The 20,594-nt window shown below is 41.0% G+C and overlaps 1 protein-coding gene and 1 pseudogene across 1 annotated transcript in view; both read right to left on the reverse strand.

Moving 5' to 3' along the window:
- Window positions 1–20,594, reverse strand: part of MAD1L1 (mitotic arrest deficient 1 like 1) — a 4,750,917-nt gene that overhangs the window by 302,535 nt on the left and 4,427,788 nt on the right. The gene's annotated exons all lie outside the window — the stretch shown is intronic.
- LOC122817300 overlaps window positions 10,652–20,594 on the reverse strand; it is a 137,156-nt pseudogene continuing 127,213 nt past the window's right edge.

The raw sequence follows: 20,594 nt of genomic DNA on the forward strand, positions 1-20,594 counted from the left end.
AATTGCCTGGCAAATTTGAGATTTCTACAGCTATCAACTCCATCAGCAAGTCCAGGTACACAAAGAGGTCTGCATACTTGCTGTTAACTTCCAGTATTTAAAGCGGTACCATTACGGAAGCTTCTCAGTACTGCATAATTCTGATTACAATATACAAAGGAATGCTATTACTACCAGAAACTGGCAGTATCACAAACTTTTTCTACAACTACAGCAGCTTCATAGAATGCCGTTATCCTGAAGTAAACAGCATAATCATCAAGTTATCACATAACAGTAACATTTCAGCCAAGACTCACAGACAAGTTGTATAGAACACAGTACACATTTGCATCAGAATAGGCCAGGCTAAAACTGGGATTGACCATTAGAGATTCACAGCCCACCCCTCCATAGTGAGTGATGTCAAATGTTGAACAGGACATATGCATATGACTGCATAACAACATGCAAATCAAAGCAGATAGAGAAATTATTTCCAAATGGCATACAGATATATGTGAGAACAAAATCATGATTCATAGTCATAAATGGGGGAAATTGCTTGCCAACGTACATGTGAATATAAAAGGCTAAAGCAAACCAAACATTTCAGAGTACAGATAGCAAGAATACGTCTTCACTGGTTGAATAGCAGCATTCTGCAATTCTAAGAACCACCACTTACTGAAGGTATGTCAGGGAGGTTCCTCGCACTAATGCAAAGATTACTGTCAGTGGGTAACAAAACATAATTTCAAAGTGCAAGAAATAATTAATCACTTCAAAGTAGACTGGAACATTGTATGTGCCTTTGCTGAAATAAGTCGTCATTGACAGAATCTACCGGAATATGTGGCCTTCCCATACCTGTGTAGATCAAGGTATATATAGCTGTTTCTACAATAGCTATAGAGACATTTCAGAGGCATAATAGGGACATGTTAGGTAGCAAAAGCCTGTGTCTCCAGAACTTTCAACAAGTTCCTTGATAAAATGCTTTAAGACACGGAGAATCACGCATAGATTCCTGGCACACCACATGACCTAGGTAACATCATGCATGGTTTATAAGATATTGCTTGCCTCCCTGAAGTACCAAGTTATCTAAGTCACTGCCCACCTCCCTGAAGTACTGAATCCCACATATTGCATATATGTAGCAATAAAAGTCCTGCCTGGCTCACAATAGCAAAGGAAAAGGAAGGGCTAACATTCTGTGAGCTGCCAGGTAGTTTGTGATGCACATGGAATTATAACCGATATGGCCACACAGCATCTGGAGACTTTATATAATTCACATACATTTGATATGCATCAGAGCTATATCACCATTTGCTACACAGTGAAATTCTACAGGGTCAACGTGTTGAAAAGTACAGGTACTGTGGCTACATTTGTACTGAGCTCAAATTTATTGCCCACCTAAAGGATGAAACACTGCTGCAGATGATGCAATATACTGGCTTATGACACTAATAAGGAATCCACAAATTGTGGCCAAACCCCGGTATAACACTGCTCACATACAAAATCAAAATACCATAAAGTGTGTGTTCATACTGCTCCAAGTCCACTTCCACTGTCTCAACATGTCTGAGGGTGGTACTCCAGTACAGCCCTGCTACAGACTGCAGGATGTTCTTATGTTGGTACATAATATCCTGGTGAGGAAACAAGTTAGGTAGCCTTGAGTCAACATTACAGTCAAAACACTCATACATATGGCCAGTGGAAAAGGTGCAACACCACCACTGTCTGAAAAGAGTACGGCAAAACAGCAGCAACTGGTAGTTGCATGGCTCCTCTCTCTTTGACAATGATGGGTGCAATATGTGTTAGCATAGTTAGGGCTCAATTTCTAGTACAGACTTAGAGGCCCCGATGAACATAAAGCTAAAGTGTGATGTGTCACAGGTCACTGCACAGTCAAGTCACACTTGCATCAAATCTTCCTAAATACACCATACAAGAGAGATGCTGGAGTGAATCACAGTCATTATGTGCACAGGTGCATTTGTCTACACACTCTGGAAGGGGGGCAGCATACCACAAGAGGTGAATTTGAGATCTCAAGGTGACAGGAACTCTGTCAAAGACCATTTCCTCCTAGAAGGGTGTGGGAAGCTACTATGTGATCATGACCTGCAGCTACTCTGCTGGCTTGTTGCAGGTCTTTCTTGGCAGGTGATGGTGTGTAACTGCAGGACTCTCACCTGGGTGGAGTTTGCCTATAAGGTGCCCTGTCAACAGAGACTGACTGTTGTGCCTGCTGGCAAAGATGTTTGACAGAGTGTCATATATTTCCAGACACAAATAAAACCTGTGGATCTGTAATGCCCCCCCCCCCCCCCCCCACAAAGCAATCCATGTTATGTACCCTACTCTAACTTCATGTAGTATTGCCAGTGTGGGCACTGATGATGACACTGATAATCCTCTGCATGCAGTAGAGGAGATGCAAACTGTGTGTGCCACTACAGATCTGTTAATACCATCAGTAGTGTGACCCTGGACTCTGTGCCCTTCGCGATGCCACACAATGCAGAAATTAACTCCATGCTGGACTGGGTACTGCTTGTATGATACTCTGGCACATCATGCTGATTGATCCCAAATGCTGCTAGGCACCCTGGCAATTCTGTGCAATAGTGGGTATATCAACAACAGATGTAGGGCTCTAATTTGCTGCAGCAGCGACAGAAGGAACATCACTAGGTCTTGGAGCTATGAGGGAACCCTTCCTTACTGAGGAAAGTGAGCAGTCAGACTGTACAACCTCATGTTTATCTATGAGGTATACTGCACATTTATATATCCTGGATGCTCACCCAGGATGGGCACAGACAGTGCTATTGTGGCTCAGGTATAAATGTCTTCTCAGCATTAACAGCAATGCATAGCTGCCAACATCATCTTGTTATCCTGCCCCAACCTCTGTGTAGCAGTGATTCCACTGTGAGCGTGCAAAAGACAGCACAGCATGTCAGTAACGTAAAATGTTTATGACATTGCTGAAATGTTATTTTGTGCCATTTCCATGGCATTTATATCACTTATAAATGTCTGCCAATCCAGGTCCAGTAAGGGTTGGTCAGCACCTCCTTTTCTCATCAGACACTGTATATATGTCTGCAGTAGAACCTTATTTTCAGCAAGGCTGAAATTGTTCAACTCTGCCACCCACATCTTCCTCTGGACATGCAGACACCTGTGAACCTTACAAAGAGCTACAAACTGTATACTATGAGGACTGGCAGAAGGATGGCTAAAAACAAAAGGGTAACCTAGTTATACCACAGTGCATTCATTGGCACACCAATAATCCAAAAAAGAAGCTATGTCTTACCATAATGTTCCATCTGTGTTGTTGATCTTCATTTACTCATTACATGTGGGTTCGGAACCGATCCTCGGTTCCAACTCGGCCATTTATTGAGCCCGCTCCAGCCAGAAAACCCTTGAGCTAAGCTTTAACCATAGCACTCTTCTCCATATTACCTCAGATCGAGTTTGCCAAGGAGACAGGACAGTTTATAGAAAGGAAAGTGGAGGCTTTCTCTAATCAAGTACCTTACCAGGAGTGGAAGGACCATAGCCAAACCTCCAAGAGCCCTTGGAGGAGGATGGAGGGGGGTTTGTAATGAATGAATGAAGATCAACAACAAAGATGGAACGTTATGGTAAGACATAACTTCTTTATCTGATGTTGTTAATCTTCATTCATTACTTACATGAAGGACAGAGTCCCTAGCTACCCATTTCCTGGGAGGCCCTAAGGAAAAATATTCCTGAGTACCATTGAGCCGAAGGAAGCTCTTCCCCTAGAAATCATATCCAATTTATAATGCGTAATAAATGTATGAGGAGAGGTCCATGTTGCTGCTGTGCAAATGTCAACCATGGAAGTCCTGGAATGGAAAGCTACAGAAGTTGAAACTGACCTTGTTGAGTGTGCTTTAATTCTTGCAAGAATAGCCATCTTATTTTCATGGTATATGTAGGTAATGCAATCGTTAAGCCATTTGGATAGGGTAACTTTAGCTACTGCTCTCCCCACCTTAGGACCAGAATAGGCAATAAATAGTTGATCAGATTTTCTAAAATACTTTGTCTTGTCAAGAAAAACATAGTCTGTGAACGTCAAGCAAAATGCAAAGTACACTCCCCTTTATTAGAGAATTTTGGGAATAATACAGGCAGGTCTATAGTTTGGTTAATAGCTAGATCAGAAATCACTTTCAGGAGAAATGAAGGGTTTGTTCTTAAGTATACCCTATCCTTGTGAAAAATTAAATATGGGCACTTCATACTCAAAGCTTGTTATAGCGACCATGAACAAGGTTTTCCAGGACAAGGATTTCAGATCACATGAGGCTGCAAGTTCAAAGGGGGAAATGGTTAAAGATTGTAAGACGATTGTTAAGTCCCATGGTTCAATTGGTTGATTTAAAGGGGACTTGATATGCAGAACTCCCTTTAGGAAAGTTTTACACAGTCTGTGAGAAATTAATGAATATCGAAGAAAGCCATTATGGTAGTTGGATATCGCAGACAGACAGACTCGAATAGAAGAAGCTGCAGATCCAGACTCAAGTTGAGTATATAAATAGTCTAGAACAATAGGAATTTGTGCCGGGAAAGGGTCAATATCTCTATCCTTGCACCAAAGAGAAAAACGCTTCCATTTAACAAGGTAAAGCTTTCTGGTGGATGGTTTATGTGAAGCTAAAAGAATATGACGAACTGGAAAGGATAGGTTACTTTGCCTGGCAATCAGCGGAAGTGGAGAAACCAAGCTGTCAGCTTGAGACTGGATACATTTGGGTGAATCAAGCCCTGTGGTTGCATTGCCAGGTCTGGGATTGAGTCCAGAACCCAGGGTTGACAAATTAGATGAGGCCACATAAACGGGAACTAAAGTTAACGAGGCCAGTAAGGAGCAATGAGGATCACTTTGCTTCTCAATTGAAGAGCCTTCTTCATGAATTGTGGTATCAAGGGTAGAGGAGGACAAGCATAGAGAAGACCCGTGTGCCAATCATGTAGGAGAGCGTCCCTCGATGACTCACCCTGCGGGGGGATTAGGGCAAAATAGCTGCTACATTTGTGATTTGTAGAGGAAGCAAATAGATTGCAGCAAGGCTGACCCCAGTGACTGAAAATCCCTGCTGCCATTTTTGGATTGAGGGACCACTCATGAGGCAGGGGAATGCATCTGCTCAACTTGTCTGCAATCACGGTGGAATCCCCGGGAATATGCAATGCTACAAAAAAGTGATTGGAAGCTATTACCCATTGCCAGATTATCATGGCTTCTCAACATAAAGGGTAGGATCTGTTTCCTCCCCCGTTTATGTACCAGACTACTGACATGTTGTCTGACTGAATGGCAATTGTTCCCGAAGGGAGGACAGAATGGAATGCCTGCAACGCGAGAAGCACTGCCGTCAGTTCCAGAACACTGATATGGAAATTGGCCTCCAGGGGTGACCAAGTGTCTTGGACTGTCTGTCCCTGATAATGCCCCCCCCCCACCCGATCAGGGAAGCATCCATAGTCACTATGGCTAAGGGCAGTGTGGGGGAGAACAGGTGATTCCATAGGTTTTGATCTGGCTTTAGCCATCAGAGAAGGTCTTGTTTGCAAAGATTGGTTATCCTGATCTTGTAAGATACAGGAAGATCTAAAGGGGAAAGAAAGAAAGAATATAAGGTGAAGGACCAGATGAGAAGGCAAGAAATATGGAAAAAACATAAATATAGTTGCAAGTATAGAAAACTTCTGGATGAGCCTCATGCTGTTCAAGAACAAACACAGGAATGGTTAAGGAGAGGTGAATTCACATCAAGAAATGAAAGGTTAATATTGGCAGCCCAAGATAGTGGGGTACGTACACGCTGGTTTATAAAGTCCATTGAACATGTGGGAGAAACAAACATATGTAGGTTTTGTAAAACTGAATTGGAAACAGTCTGGTTGCAATGCACTAATGGCAGAAGGACTGTATACTGAAAGGCATAATAATGTGGCGAGACTGTTACACTGGAGATTGTGCAAATATTATGGTATCAAAGTGGCTGAAAAACACTGGAAACATGAGCCACAATGAATCATAGAAAATGATGAAGTTTATATCACAAGGGATCACCCAATACAAACAGTTCAAAAGATAGATGCTAGAAAACCCGATATAGTGGTCCAAGAAAAGAAGACAAAAGTAGCATTTATCACTGAAATCGCCAAACCCAGTGACTACAGTGTCTTGCGTACAGACAGACACAAAGTCATAAAATACCTGGATCTGCAGGTAGAAACGAGAGCCATGTGGAAGAAAGATACCCAGACAGTTCCAGTAGTAGTAAGAACAACTGGTCTTATAAAAAGGAATTTACAATCATATTTAGATATGTTACCAATTCATCTATCACTGTATGAATTGCAGGAGGAGTCATTACTGGGCACATTGTGGGTGCTCTGAAGAGCACTTTTGGCTAGTGTCAAAGAGTGAAACAATACTAACTTCAAGAACTTTAATCGTACTTTAACTTAGGAATGGGGTCCATTCCCGTCATGGTATTAAAAACCCAAAAGACTTGGAGAAATTATTAACAACCATTGAGGGAATCTCATGTAAAGTCTTGCTAATGGGACCATCATGATGGAAGCTGCCATAGATCCCAGAAGTTGTAGAATCGCTCTTGCTGGAACCTTGGTGTGTTTCAGAACTGGTTGGAGTTGAAGTCTCAGTCTTTGTAAATTGTGGGAGGGAAGAAATACCAAACAGATCCATGTGTCGAATTTTGCCCCTACGAATTGCAGCCTTTGAAATGATGTAAGTTTGCATTTGCTCTCATTCACAGTAATGCCCAAGTGCGTCAAAAGTTTCTGTGCTTGCTGTACAATGAACAACATTTGATGCTCGGTTGGGGTGGTAAGGAGCCAATCGTTCAAATATGGAAACACCCAGGATCCTTGCAGTCTTAAGTGAGCTGTCACCACTGCCATGCATTTGGTGAACACTCTGGGGGCTGTAAAGAGACCAAAGGGCAGTGCTCAGAATTGGTAACGATTGGCTCACAGCCAGAAGTGGAGAAATCTTCTGGAGCGTTTGTCCACCTTCATGTGGTAATACGCGTCCTGAAGATCTATACAGCAAATCCAATCATGTTTTCCCAAAAAGAGAGTATCGACTGTACTGTGACCATCCAGAACTTTGTTTGACAAATTTGTTTAGATTGCTGATGTCTATAATGGGCCTCTAGTCCCCTGTTTGTTTTGGCACTAAAACAAATCTTGAGTAAAACCCGGATTTTTGTTGGTCTGGGGGGACTACTTGGATGACTGTTTTTTGAAGCAGCTTTTGAATTTCTATTGCTGCAAATTCCCTTTGACTGGGTGGAACGTCAGGAATATGCCTGGTTGGCCTTGGTTTTGAAATGAAGGGAATGTGATATCCTCTGGTTACTATTGTCTGCACCCAGGAATCTGTGGTTATCTCTTGCCAGGCAAAGTGGTGCAGAGAGAAACAACCCCCGACTGTCTCCAGAGGCAAGCAATCGGGCCTCTCTTCAGGAGCACTGATAGGGCCGTCCAGAGAAAGAATCTCTGGATCCCTGGTTACGTGGACCCCTTCTGCCCCTGAAGGGACATCTTCCATTTGAATTACCCCCTCTGCCCCATGGGGAAAATTCGGCCCTTGTGTCATTGAAAGGCCCTTGGGATTTTCGGTACCACATCTTTCCACTCCTGTGGTTCCTAGAGTAGAGAAATGGAAACCTATGGCAGACAGGGTCTTACCATCCTTTTCACACCTGGGCAAGGAACAGGGATGAGGCCTCTATGGGAGTGTAAAGGAAGGAAGACTTGAAAGGATCCACAAAATCGCAAAGTTGCATCCAGGCATAGCGTCTAGCCATGACTTCCATCACCTGCAGCTCTTGCTGCCCCTTCAGTTGAGTGTGAAATCAACCTCATGGACGAACTGGAAATAGATTCCAGGGTAGCGAGTTGTGAGGCAATTTTATCTTATACCTCATCAGACACTGCTCTTGAAAGTGTTTCAGAAAGCTTTGAAATTAAGTCTCACTGAAGATGTGTGAAGTGTGCCAATTAGTTCATAGAGCTGATTGCAAAGGTCGCTAAAGAAAATACACACTTCCCTATCCTGTCTATTGCCTGAGACTCCCTGTTCAGGGGATGGACAGTGGAGCTCTCCTCAGTGAGCTCTTTCTTTGTGGCTACCTCCACAACCATAGCATCAACAGAAAGACCTGTGGACCAATGGGGTTGATCTTCTGGTGGAGACAGTATCTTATCTTGCCTACATGGACTCGGCTCAGTGGCATCAGGTGTTCTCCATCCCCACTGCATGATGTACTGAACAAGTTCATCTGCGGGGGGGGGGGGGTCACCCAGGAGGTAGGGGGTCGGGCTCGGAAAGCCTTCAGGAATACATTCTCCTTGGGGGAAGGGGTGCTGGACTTCATCGCCCCGCTGTTTCAGTATTTCTAGGATGTCCCCAAAGGAGACATCTTCAGGGGGTGACCATGGGGATCCTTCCCTGTCATCGTAGTCCATATCTTCGGTCAATGATTCCTCAGAGGAATCGTGTTTCCTCTTGCATGCTTTCTTGTGAGGAACCTCCTCAAGGGGAATGTCAGAGGAGGAACCTGCAGAAGGGGAACCTTGATGAAGGCTAACTTGATGCTCCCAAACCCAATGCCCAATAGTAGTGAGAGGTGGTAGCTGTGGCTGAGAAGCAGGAGGAGGAGGGCATGTGTCTGACACCGATGGGTCCAACTAGGAGCCAGCTGTGGCTAATGCTCTCTCCATCACCTGGAAGACTAGACCCCACAAGGAGGGATGGGAGCCTGGAACCGAAACAAACTTGGAACCGGGGTCACACCCCGCCCTGAAGGACCAGCCCCCAGGGAAGGAGCATCTGGAAGAGACAGGGCTGCCGAGGCAGGCCAATCTCGAATCAAAGGATGGCTCATTTCTGCAGAGGGTTCAGGCCAAAGAGAAGTCTCCGGCACTAAAGTGAGATCCACTATCGGTGCCGAAGCTGCTGGAATCGGAGTAGTGGTCAGTGACAAAAATTCCAAAACCTGTGAAGAGGTTGGAGGAGGAAAATACTGTGGAGTCCTCGAAGCAGGGCCCTCAGCTCCGAATGGGATGGAGGGTTTCTGAGGTGGAGAAATGCCTCTGGCCATCAACATCTGGTCTACCAGTCTCACTGCATTTAACTCTGACAGGCTCTTGGAGGAACCGGTAGATAACCCCGATGGTGAAACTAGGCATTCAAGGAAGGGACTGTACTGCTGTCCATAGAAGGGGTGCACCAATGGGAAATATCTGGTCTTGGGAAGAAGTTCATCTCTCTGAGCTGAGGTCAAAAGACCAATCTGAAGTTCAGGGAGGGAAAAGACCTGTTCAGGAGTGATTGTTGTTGGCACAGAGAAATGTGTCGGAGCCGTGGCAGTTTTCATAGTGGTTGTCGGTGCTGACGTCGGCACAGACAGAGATCAGAGCACATAATTTGGTTGGTGCCGTGGGCAAAGTTAAAGGTGCAGTCATGGAGATCGGAGCAGACAATGCGTTCGGTGTTGATGAAATCATCTCTATTGGAGCAGAGATCAGAGCCAAGGATTTCGGCCTTGGAACCAAAGACTCTTTATGAGATAACTTTGGAACCTTAGGCCTTTGTTCCGATAATTTTTTCTCATGAAGAGAAGCAGGAGGGGACTTGCTCCTCTTTTTATCATCTTTCTTCGGGGGGGGGGGGTGAATCCTCCGACTCAGAGATCGCCTCCGCAAAGGGAGATCTTAATAAACCAGCAAGCATAAGTAAATGAGAAACCACTAAGCAGAAATCACAAGATACATGACTGTCTACATTTGGCATTTTTCTGTCACATTTGTCATCTTTTAAAAATGGTAGTCGCTTTCTTTTCTGACATATTTTTCATAATAGTATAATAATTCCCAAACAGGAAATCACACAATCTAATAATAATAGTAATAATAATGATCCACAATAAGAAAGGCAACACAATTCTTAAGAGTAAGTAGTAAAGGGAAATAACAGAGGGTGTACAAACAATGGTACGGAAAGACTACCCAACTGGGTAAGGGAAAAGTACCAGCAATGGTACAAGAATTACCAACTGGTAGAAAGAAAGAGATAAAGGTAAAAATAGGGCACATGCGAAAAGGGTTCAACAAAAAACAATGACCAAGTATAGAAAAAGGTCTTTTAAGAAAGAAATTCTTCAGAACTTATCGAAAAAATAAACATTTAGCTGAGAGGCTGTCTGGCATGTCTTGTTTCATACGCGGCAAATGAGATCTGAGGTAATATGGAGAAGTGCACTATGAATAAAGCTTAGCTCGAGAATTTTCTGGCTGCCACGGGCTTGGTAAATGACCAAGTTAGAACCACGGATCGGTTCCGAACCCACATGTAAGGAATGAATGAAGATTAACAACATCAGATCGAAGGTTATACCAGGTACCAAAAGAACTAAGAATCAAAACCAAAAGTACCCAGGGAAAGTCCAAGCCAGCACTGGTGTTCACAAACGTTTAATCCAGCCACGTAAAACACAGTACACTCATAAACGCATACACTGTATTAAATAGCGTTTTTGTCAAGGTTCCATAGACTTCATCAGATGCAAAACATATCATCTCTGTAGACATCAAAAACAAAGTCTTCATCCAGGAATTTGTACTGAATGTGTTGAAAAACTCTTCTAAAGAATTTATAACATCTGCTTTTTGCTTATTAATATGATCATAATACTGGGTATAGCCCCTTTGAGAGATACCTATTAATTTATTTTCCTTGACAAAACATCTAAACTCTCCTCCAGGAATCAGTTTGCACCATTTTCTAAGCACAAGCTCATATTCCACAGAAGGATCAGGGGAATCATCTGTACATTGAATAAACTCTAGGAGCACTCCAGTTCATTTTGGAGAAAACACTTCCTACCAAGGAACTGACAGCTTCCTGCGCTTCATTTGCAAACTCTGGGAATTCAGGTGCCGTTAATGTTGTTGTGTTCTCATCATCAGACCACTGCACCTCTTCCTCATCATCGCTTAATTCATTATCTGCCTGGATACATCTTGGCAGATCTTCACTGCCAGAAATTACAAGTGTTCCATCATCAAGTAAATAATCAATGACATTTCTTGGTATTGGTAGCACAGCACTTATTATTGTGTGTTGCTGAAAACTGACATTTCATAACTTCATAACACTAAAATGGTGTGAACTGATTCCTGGAGGAGAGTTTAGATATTTTGTCAAGGAAAATAAATTAATAGGTATCTCTCAAAGGGACTATACCCGGTATTATGATCATATTAATACGCAAAAAGCAAATGTTATAAATTCTTTAGAAGAGTTTTTCAAGCAACACATTCAGTACAAGTTTCTGGATGAGGACTTTGTTTTTGATGTCTACAGAGATCGTATGTTCTGCATCTGATGAAGTCTATGGAACCTTGACTTGACGAAAACACTATTTAATACAGTGCATGCGTTTATGTGTACTGTGTTTTATGTGGCTGGATTAAAAGTTTGTGAACACTAGTGCTGGCTTGGACTTTTCCTGAGTACTTTTGGTTTTGATATTCACTGGCACTGTTATAACAGTATTTCATATGACACTTGTAGAAAGACAGATATAGGAATAAATACAGCAAATGTGCTTGGCATAGATTTGTACAGATGCCTGTCCCACAGGCTTTGTCAAATGTAAGGCATTCATCCCAACTACCAACATTAGGGGGACACAACCCTACCCTAGTAAGGTAGGGTGAATACTGGTGTAGTCAAAGCATTACTGTACTCACTACCATAGGCCACAACATGGATTACACAGTCTATACCCTCACCATATGCAGCAACAGGTGTGTATAGGTGATAGGTTGTCCTGATGATGTGGGCTGCCTTGTTGCTTGTAAAATCTATATGCAATATGCACAAGCAGTACACATATTGATACAGCTAGGTTTTTGTAATAAGAATTCCAGAGCAAAGGTGCACATCCTCAAGAAGTTAGACAAAAAAGCTACCTTCCCCATTTACCGAGCACTGTGTACCTTCTTAGAGCTGGCCAGAGATCCAGAAAGTGCCGCTGTTCCTCCTAATACTGTTATCCAGCTATCGAAATTAGCTTCTCAAATCTGTATGACCTAGCATACAAAATGGTACCACACCTCAAACAATGCACTTTTAAAACTCTTGGTGAAACACACAGGCATATTAGGTCAGTTTACATAAATATCTATTAATCACTTAATGTTGCTACCATGCATATGCAACTTACAATGTAGTTTGGTGTCCATGCTCAACTCTGACAGCTCTTGGTGGTTTGCTTGCGCAAGAGACATGCATGGACATCCCCCAAAACAGGGAACAATTCAGTCATCATTATTATGACCTGCAGCACCATATTCCTGAAGATATCAGTGCATGAAAAACAAGAGTTAAGCAACATCCAACCAAATACTACTGTATGAGGGTAGCATTGTTCAATGTTCAACTGGCTAAGTAATAGCACAACAATAGTCTGAATTCAAGGTTGTAAGTCCAAAGAAATTAGGACAGGGAAGGGGTGTAACCCAGGGGTCAGTTTGCTGTTTTACATTTTCATATCCTAGTTTCCTGTATCAAGTAAATTTGGTCAATGATTAACACATGGTCCAACAATATCTGGATGGTACGTTTCACAGGGTTCAAAATCCACGTTGGGTTTCAATGAGACAACGTATAAAGCTCTGTTATGGGTAGAAGTAATGTGAACTATCCTTATAGTATAAACAATATCTTAATTAAAGAATCAAATGAATACAAGGACATGAGTACTAAAAGCAGACGAGGGTCTAAGACTTTGGAAAGCAGGAAGAAAAGATCATGAAGAATGTATACTCTATGATTAGAACTTTGAAGAGAACTTTCAGGTCAAGAGATAAGTTTATTATGCTTCATGTTTATACATCAATTATTAAACCAATGATGGAAACGCATTCATGTTTTTGTGTATATTCTGGAGATTATGTTGGAAGACTGGAAAAGGAGCAAAAGACATTTACTAGGAGTATCAGAGGGTACTCATATTTACTATGTAAAGAGATAGGAGGCTTAATGTTTTCTCAATATTCTGTAGACACATAAGGCGTGATCTGATCTGGGTGTATATGAGTTTAAAAAATTAGGTCAGGGGATGTACATAAACATGTTCCTGTTAAACAAGTACAATCTGTAAACAGTGTGAACACCTTTGTGTGAAGCAAAATGGGCTACTTTTTCATTTAATACTTTAACTTAACCTGTAATTGTCATACTCGGGCCTCCAGTGTGTTTCAAACACTCGACACTGGTCGCATGTTGAAATAGTTTCACCAAAACTTAACACAGATCCTTGTTATCAGTCTGCTGCCAAATACCATGTTTTGAGCTAGTTTTCCTGTAGATTTTGTGAAGCTAATGACATGCTTGCTATTATGACAAGAGCAGGAATGACTGCCATTTTCTCTTCCTGTTTGTGCTTCTTTTTATACTTAAATCATGGAAGATTCACTGAAGGCCACAAGAAGGCCATAGTGCAGCCTAAAGTAGAGACTAATCATGTGCAGCTATAAAAGCGATTAAGTAGGTCTGACTAAACTGCAACCCCAAAATTGTAAATGTCCTTAAGAAGTTAAGCAAAGAGGGTGACAATGAGCCCTGTTTAGAAACATTTGAAAGGTATGCCAACAAAGAGAACTGAAACAAGTCAGAAAGGGCCAAAACTATCTCTTTCCAGCTGATAGGGGATGCATTAAAACTCTATATGAACATCAAGGGTACTGATTATGTAAAACTTAAAAAGGAATGGTTAGCAAAGACTGGAGCAACATCTGAAGTACAAGTAAAATTTCACAACTGGATTGTTGATAATGACAAGCTGGAAAAATCCCAGATGTCCAACTTAAAGCATAACCATATAGCTGTGGACAGATCCTAATAATGATATTAAAACTGCAATGCTGGAAATTATAGAAGTGTTAGATGTAAATAGGCATTACCAAGTAGCAAGACAGTGAGTGCTCCAAAGAGATTCCAAGAACTCTGACACGTTAGTGACTTTAGTAGAAGGTCCATTAGTTAATAATACACTGTTTAAAAAGGAAGAGCTTGCTTCTAAATCTAAAGGTACAGTAAAAACCTTCTCTGAAAAAAGCAGCAATTAACTTGTTTCAGACGTGGAAGAACAGGTCAAGTGGACAGACTCTGTTCCACAACTATCAAGAATATCAGCTTTAAAATTGTGAAATCTGAGATGCATGCTGTAGATCAGTGTGTTTTATGACTTTAAGAAGCATTTCAAAGTGAAGGCACATGCGTATAAATAGAGTATGTGCAGGCGGCAGTGCCATTTTGAGTGAACAGCCAGAGTGTTAACATGTATGAGTTCAGTAGTCAGTCTGTTTATGAGTTTATTTAAGTTTAAGTTACTAAGCCTTAATCCTGATGTGTTTCTATGTAATAAAGCTGTCTGAACCGAACCCACAATGGTTAAGTCGGTTTTATCCTGACCGGACGAGCAGCATGGTGTCAAAAGTGGCACACCTGAATGACATGGTGTTGGAATCAGGATGTCTGAGCAACAAGAAGCCAGAAGTCAAGCCATGAGGTGCACAGTTAGAAATGGAGCTATATAGAGGAACAACTCATCCCAACTTGCTCAAACAATTGAAAAAAAGGTTAGAAATGAATTTCAGCTAATTAAAAGTCACATAAATTATTTATTTCGTAAAGAAAATGATATGAGGCCTTCGCAAAGCACAAACCACATTATTAATCAAACGCAAAGCACAAAACGCATTACTGATTAAGTTAAATGTTCGAAACCACAATATTTGATAAAATTATTAGAAATACTTATGAGAGCACTCAAAATTACTTCTGATTTGTATAACAAGCAAAACAAAAATCAAACGAGTACAATAAAAGGACAAAATGAGCATGGGAAAGCCAAGCGACTGCATTTTTTTTAGTAAGTGATCATGTTTTTTGATAGGAGCTACTGTTTTGCATTGACTAAAGCTATTCAAAGTATAACTAAGGTTGTTCAAAGTATCTCAGAGTGTGAAAAGTGTTTGCAGTGAGTGCTTTATTACAGTACAATCATTTTGAAGAGTTTTCTGTGTGCAAAGTACAGTTATTTCACAAAGTACAGTCATTTTGAGAAGTTTCTTGTGTTGCTTACAGTTCATTCATAAAGTGCAGTCATTTCGAAGTGTTTCTTACACTGATGAGTGGTTTCGCAAAGTACAGTGATTTCAAAGTGTTCTTGTGTTACTGAGATTTAATTCACTAAGTGCAGGGTTGGGAGGGTGGCCTAATGGTTAAGGCGTTTGCCTTACAAACACAAGGTGCAGGGTTCAAGTCTCACATGGGATAATTGGCTAGGCTTAAAATGGCTCGCAAGGGCAGTTAGCTTAGTACTAACCTATGAACCTATTTAGAAGAATCTATTGTACTCTTGAGCATAATTACAAGTTTCTGGCATAAATTTCTGACCTGTACGTGTGTATATTCGTACATAACTCGAAGGGTCTTTATTACTGTGTTGGCATGGCAGAGGCATTTCGCAGACCCAGTCCACTTGTGTTTGATCATAACATTGCAGAAAATTGTAGAGTATTTGAGCAGGAATACAATATTTTCCTAAAAGCAGCTTTCTCTGATAAAGATGCATGTACGAGGGCATTTACTCTGCATAATCTAGCAGGGTCAGAAGCTATTGAAAGAGAGCATTCATTTGTGTATGTACCAGCGGTATATGCAGGAGAGGGGGAAAACCATCATATTGTTGTACAAGCTGAGTCAAGGGAGGACCCTGAGTGCTTGAAACATAAATTTAGAGAAATGTGTACCCCCCCGACAAACGTTACAATGGACAGGCAATTATTTTATGCAAGAGACCAAAAGCCAGGATAAAGTTTTGCAGCTTATATCGCTGACTTGAGAAACAAAGCTAAAGCGTGCAGATTTGGTGATTTGAAAGATGAGTCGATAAAGGACAGGCTTGTTTTTGGTGTTAATAATGCTGCAGTGAGAAAGGTTTTGCTTCAAGACAGTGAGTTAATGTTGAGCAAAGCTGTAGAGATTTGTCAAATACACAAGCTTACAGAAAGGCACACACATATGCTTGCAAGTGATAAGAGCATGGTTTTAGCAGCCTCTAGAGCAAACTTAGACAGCATGCAGCACATGGCTAACAGAAACAGGCTAGAGCACATGGCAGCTGCAGCCTCTGTGGGATTTCCCAGGAGAGCCCGTACCTTTCCAGTAAGTTCTAAGACTAGCTCAGTGCAGCACAAGGGTGAGTCAGGAAAACCCAATTCAAGTCTCATTGTTAACTGTCATAACTGTCGTGGCAATCACGAGTCCAAAAATGACAAATGCTTAGCATTTGGTCAGCAATGTCGCGTGTAAAAAACTGAACCACTTTCAACAACTTTGTAAATCAAGAAAGCCTCATTCATTTATTAAGAAAGGTCACTCAAAAAAGCAAGCTGATCAAACAGAAAGCTGCAACTTTACTTTCTATGTAGAGGGTGTATCAGTGGTTGGTGGAAAGGTTAATGCAGAAGATTTGTTGGCAAAAAATAAAGTGTTTTGCACTGTCCTGATTAAAGGTAAACCCACAGAGCTCAAAATGGACACTGGTTCAAAGTACAATGTTATATCAGCAGAAACATTTGCTAGAGTAAGAGCTGGTGAACAACTTAATTTGACCCATTGTGCAAAGCTTATTCTTATGGAGGTGAAGAGATTCAAACCAAAGGCTCAGTAGTGCTTTCATGCTATTCAGCTGGCAACAGTTACAGCTTGCAATTTTATGTAGTCTAAAGACCTGTACAGTCATTATTAGTTCTCAGAGACTAAAAATGAAACTGCTTTCTTTCACCAAAAAAGCCCATCATTTAAGCAAACATCCTAGTTCCAGTTTCACCTATGCTATTTTCAAAGACAAGCTAGGTAAACTTCCAGTTGTGTACTCAATGAAATTAGACCCAGAGGTCAAGTCCAGTGGTCAAACCAGCGAGAAGAGTTCTGATAGCTATGCAGGACAGAGTCAGTCCAATTAGATAAAACGGTGCAGCAAGGTGTGATTTGTCCAGTTACAGAACCAAGTGAATGGGTGTCTTCCACGGTAGCTGCTCATAAGAAAAGCTCAGATGAAATCAGAGTATGTAATGACCTAAGAGACATAAATAAAGCATTACAGAGACCCCCACCATCCTGGGTGTACAGTCAAGGTAGTTGCTACCCTCATGCCAAATGCCACTGTTTTTTCTGTCTTGGATGCTAAGAGTTAATTTTGGCAAGTAATGCTTGACTGCAAATCTTCACTACTGACTACATTCAGTACGCCATTTGGTAGATACAAAGTTCTCAGAATGCCTTTTGGAATAAATTCTGCCAGTGAAGTATTTCAGCATGCAGTGGAGCAAATTTTTTCAAGCTATCCGTGTGTTATAATAGTAGATGATTTACTAGTTGGAGACAATGGTGAAGGAGAGCATGACAGAAACCTCAGGAAAGTTCTGGAAAGAGCACATAAAGCATAACTCTCAACCTCTTAGAGCAAGAAATCAGGACAAAGCCATCAATAATAGGGGGACAAAGGTCCAAAAATAGTGACACTTTTTAAATATTGCTTTTACAAACTTATGAAATCGATAAAACAACAGGTTTTGCATTATCATGGATTTTCTGAATGACATGAAGTCCGAAACTCAAATGTCTGTCATTATTTTCTGACTTTAACCCTCAACGATTTGCCAGTCAATTGCCAGAAAACCACAATTTTATGCATAATTGACTAAAAATATGGGGCAAAAATCTGGACAGTGTGAGAAAATCTGTACAGTTAAGAGGTATGACGTGAAGTGAATCTATAGTTCAATCCTCTGAAATGTAATTCAAGCTACCAGAAGATATTTATGACTGTCATTTATTTACCAGTTCAGGCTTACGATCAGATCCTTCCAAACAAACAGCCATTCTTGAGATGCCAGCTCCAGACAATGTCCATGCCTTACAGCGTTTTCTTGGTATGGTTAACTATTTGGACAAGTTTATACCAGAATTCAGTGAATTGTCAGTGCCCTTAAGAGAGTTGACATGCAAAAATGTTACCTGGTCCTGGCTGAACAACACCAGAGAGCATTTGATGACCTGAAACAGAAAGTTGCCAGCCCACCAATGTTAAGATACTATGATGTCCACAAACCAGTAATTCTTTCCTGTGATGCTTCAAAGTTCGGTCTTGTTGCAGGTATTCTTCAAGAGGGCAGAACAGTAGCCTATGTGTCTAGGACTCTTACCCAAACTGATATGCAGTATGCTCAAATTGAGAAGGAACTTTTGACAACTGTGTTCACATGTTCGAAGTTCCATGATGATATTTATGGCTGAGTTATCCAGATTGAGACTGATCATCAACCTCTAGTCACTATTTTAAAGAAGCCTATGCATACAGCTCCAGAAAGATTACAAAGAATAATGCTCAGATTGCAAAAGTACAACTTCAAAATGGTCAACACAAAAGGCAAACTTCTTTATCTGGCTGATACCTTATCCAGAACACCCAGAAATACCACAGAAAAGCTTGATGCAAAGAATTTTGACTTTGATGTCATGGAAGTGCGTAACGTTTCTACCACAAGACTTGATAAGAGATCATACAAAGACTGATCCAAGTTTGCAAAAGCTCAACCACTTCATTGATGCTGGCTGGCCGTCAAAGCAATCTTGTGTACCACAAGAAGTGCAACCTTATTTACCTTACAGAGATGAGATGTTAATGGAAAATGGTATAATTTTCAAAGGTCCTAAAGTTGTCATTCCTACATTCTTACAACATGAGCACATCATTGTAGCCACCCATGTTTCAAAGCTACCAAAAGAAATCTGCAAGAGTGGAACTTTATCCATGTAACCAGTAGTCCTGAGTACCCACAGTCAAACCGCCTAGCTGAACATGCAGTACAAAGTGCAAAGCAATTACCAGAGAGGTCAAAGCGTGACAATACTGATATTTTCTGGAATTTGCTTAATCTCATAAATATACTCCGTGAGAATTTATTTGGCTCACCTGCTCAGGCACTTCTATCTAGGCAAACCAGAACAACCTTGCCTATCGGCTCCAGTTTGTTGGTGCCTAATGCTAAAAACACCAGAGCAATCAAAGCCCAGCTATACAAATGCATTCAGTCCAGAAGTCCAACTATGATAAAATGAGCAGATTTATTCATCCATTGAAAGGAGGAGAGATTTGTGAGGATGCAAATGGTGAAAAGTTTTGATCAAATTGGTCAAGTCAGAGATGTATGCACCGAGCAGAGATCTTACTTAGTAGAATCTGAGGGTACAGAATACAGAGGAAATCACAGGCATCTTCTTCTAGTGTCTGAATCGATATCACAACATTGTACATGTGATACAGACTAGATCTCAGAGCAATCCAGACAATGTACTTGTTGAAGGACGTGTGTCAGTACCTATTTCCATTCCTAATGATGTCCCTGAAGTTGAACATTTATTAAAGACAGTCCCTATTGCTAAATCCGGCCAGTCCTAATTTTTATGTCACACGATCAGGCCATATTTCAAAACCTAGTGTAAAATACACAGCAACCTGGACATGAATGCTTCACTTGTAATTAGTTCTGTATAATTGTATGTCAAAGGATTATTTCTGTACAACTGCATGTCAATGATTATTGTCATTATTCCAATGCATGACTTATTTCTCAAAGAGGAAGAATGTAGATCAGTGTGTGTGTTGTGACTTTAAGAAGCATTTCAAAGAGAGGGCATGTGCATATAAACTGAGAGCATGTGGAGGCAGCAGTGCCATTCTGGGTGAACAGCCAGAGTGTTACCATGTATGAGTTTAGTCAGTCAGTTTATAAGTTTATTTAAGTTACTAAGCCTAAATCCTGATGTGTTTGTATGTAATACAGCTGTTTGAACCGAACCACAACCATTCGTCTGTTTTATCCTGACGGGACGAGCGACATATACTTCTAATGAAATTCTTCCTGTGGAATGAGAAAAGACTGAAGCTAAGATTACAGAGTCAGTTATTAGGTCACAGTATTCCAAACAAGCCAATAAAGTATCCTATATTTTTGAATGGGAAAGAAGTTCAAGGTTTACTAGATTCTAGAAACATATTTAGCCTTGGAAAAGGTTCCTGTGTGTGAAATCATAACATTAATAACAAACAAAAGGTGGATGTGATATGTGTTCATAATGATCAAAAGGAGTACCCCTCACACATGTAGAAATTCCAGTAGTTCTAAGAAAACTCTACAACCAGTAGCTGTGGCTTCGCATGACTTTGTAAGAGGAAAAGATTTTCAAAATTTTTAGGCAATATATGTAAGGAAGACATACCCATATACACACTGTGGCAGAGTGAAACACCTAATAAAGACAAAGCAACAGTATGATGCTCCCATCCAATATAAGTATGGGGGAGGTAGCAGGAAAGTGACACTCAAGGAGATCGAGAATCAGATGTAAAATGTGAATT

This window comes from Protopterus annectens, chromosome 12.part0 (genome assembly GCF_019279795.1).
Source record: "Protopterus annectens isolate FY-2018-M chromosome 12.part0, PAN1.0, whole genome shotgun sequence".
Classification (NCBI taxonomy): domain Eukaryota; kingdom Metazoa; phylum Chordata; order Ceratodontiformes; family Protopteridae; genus Protopterus; species Protopterus annectens.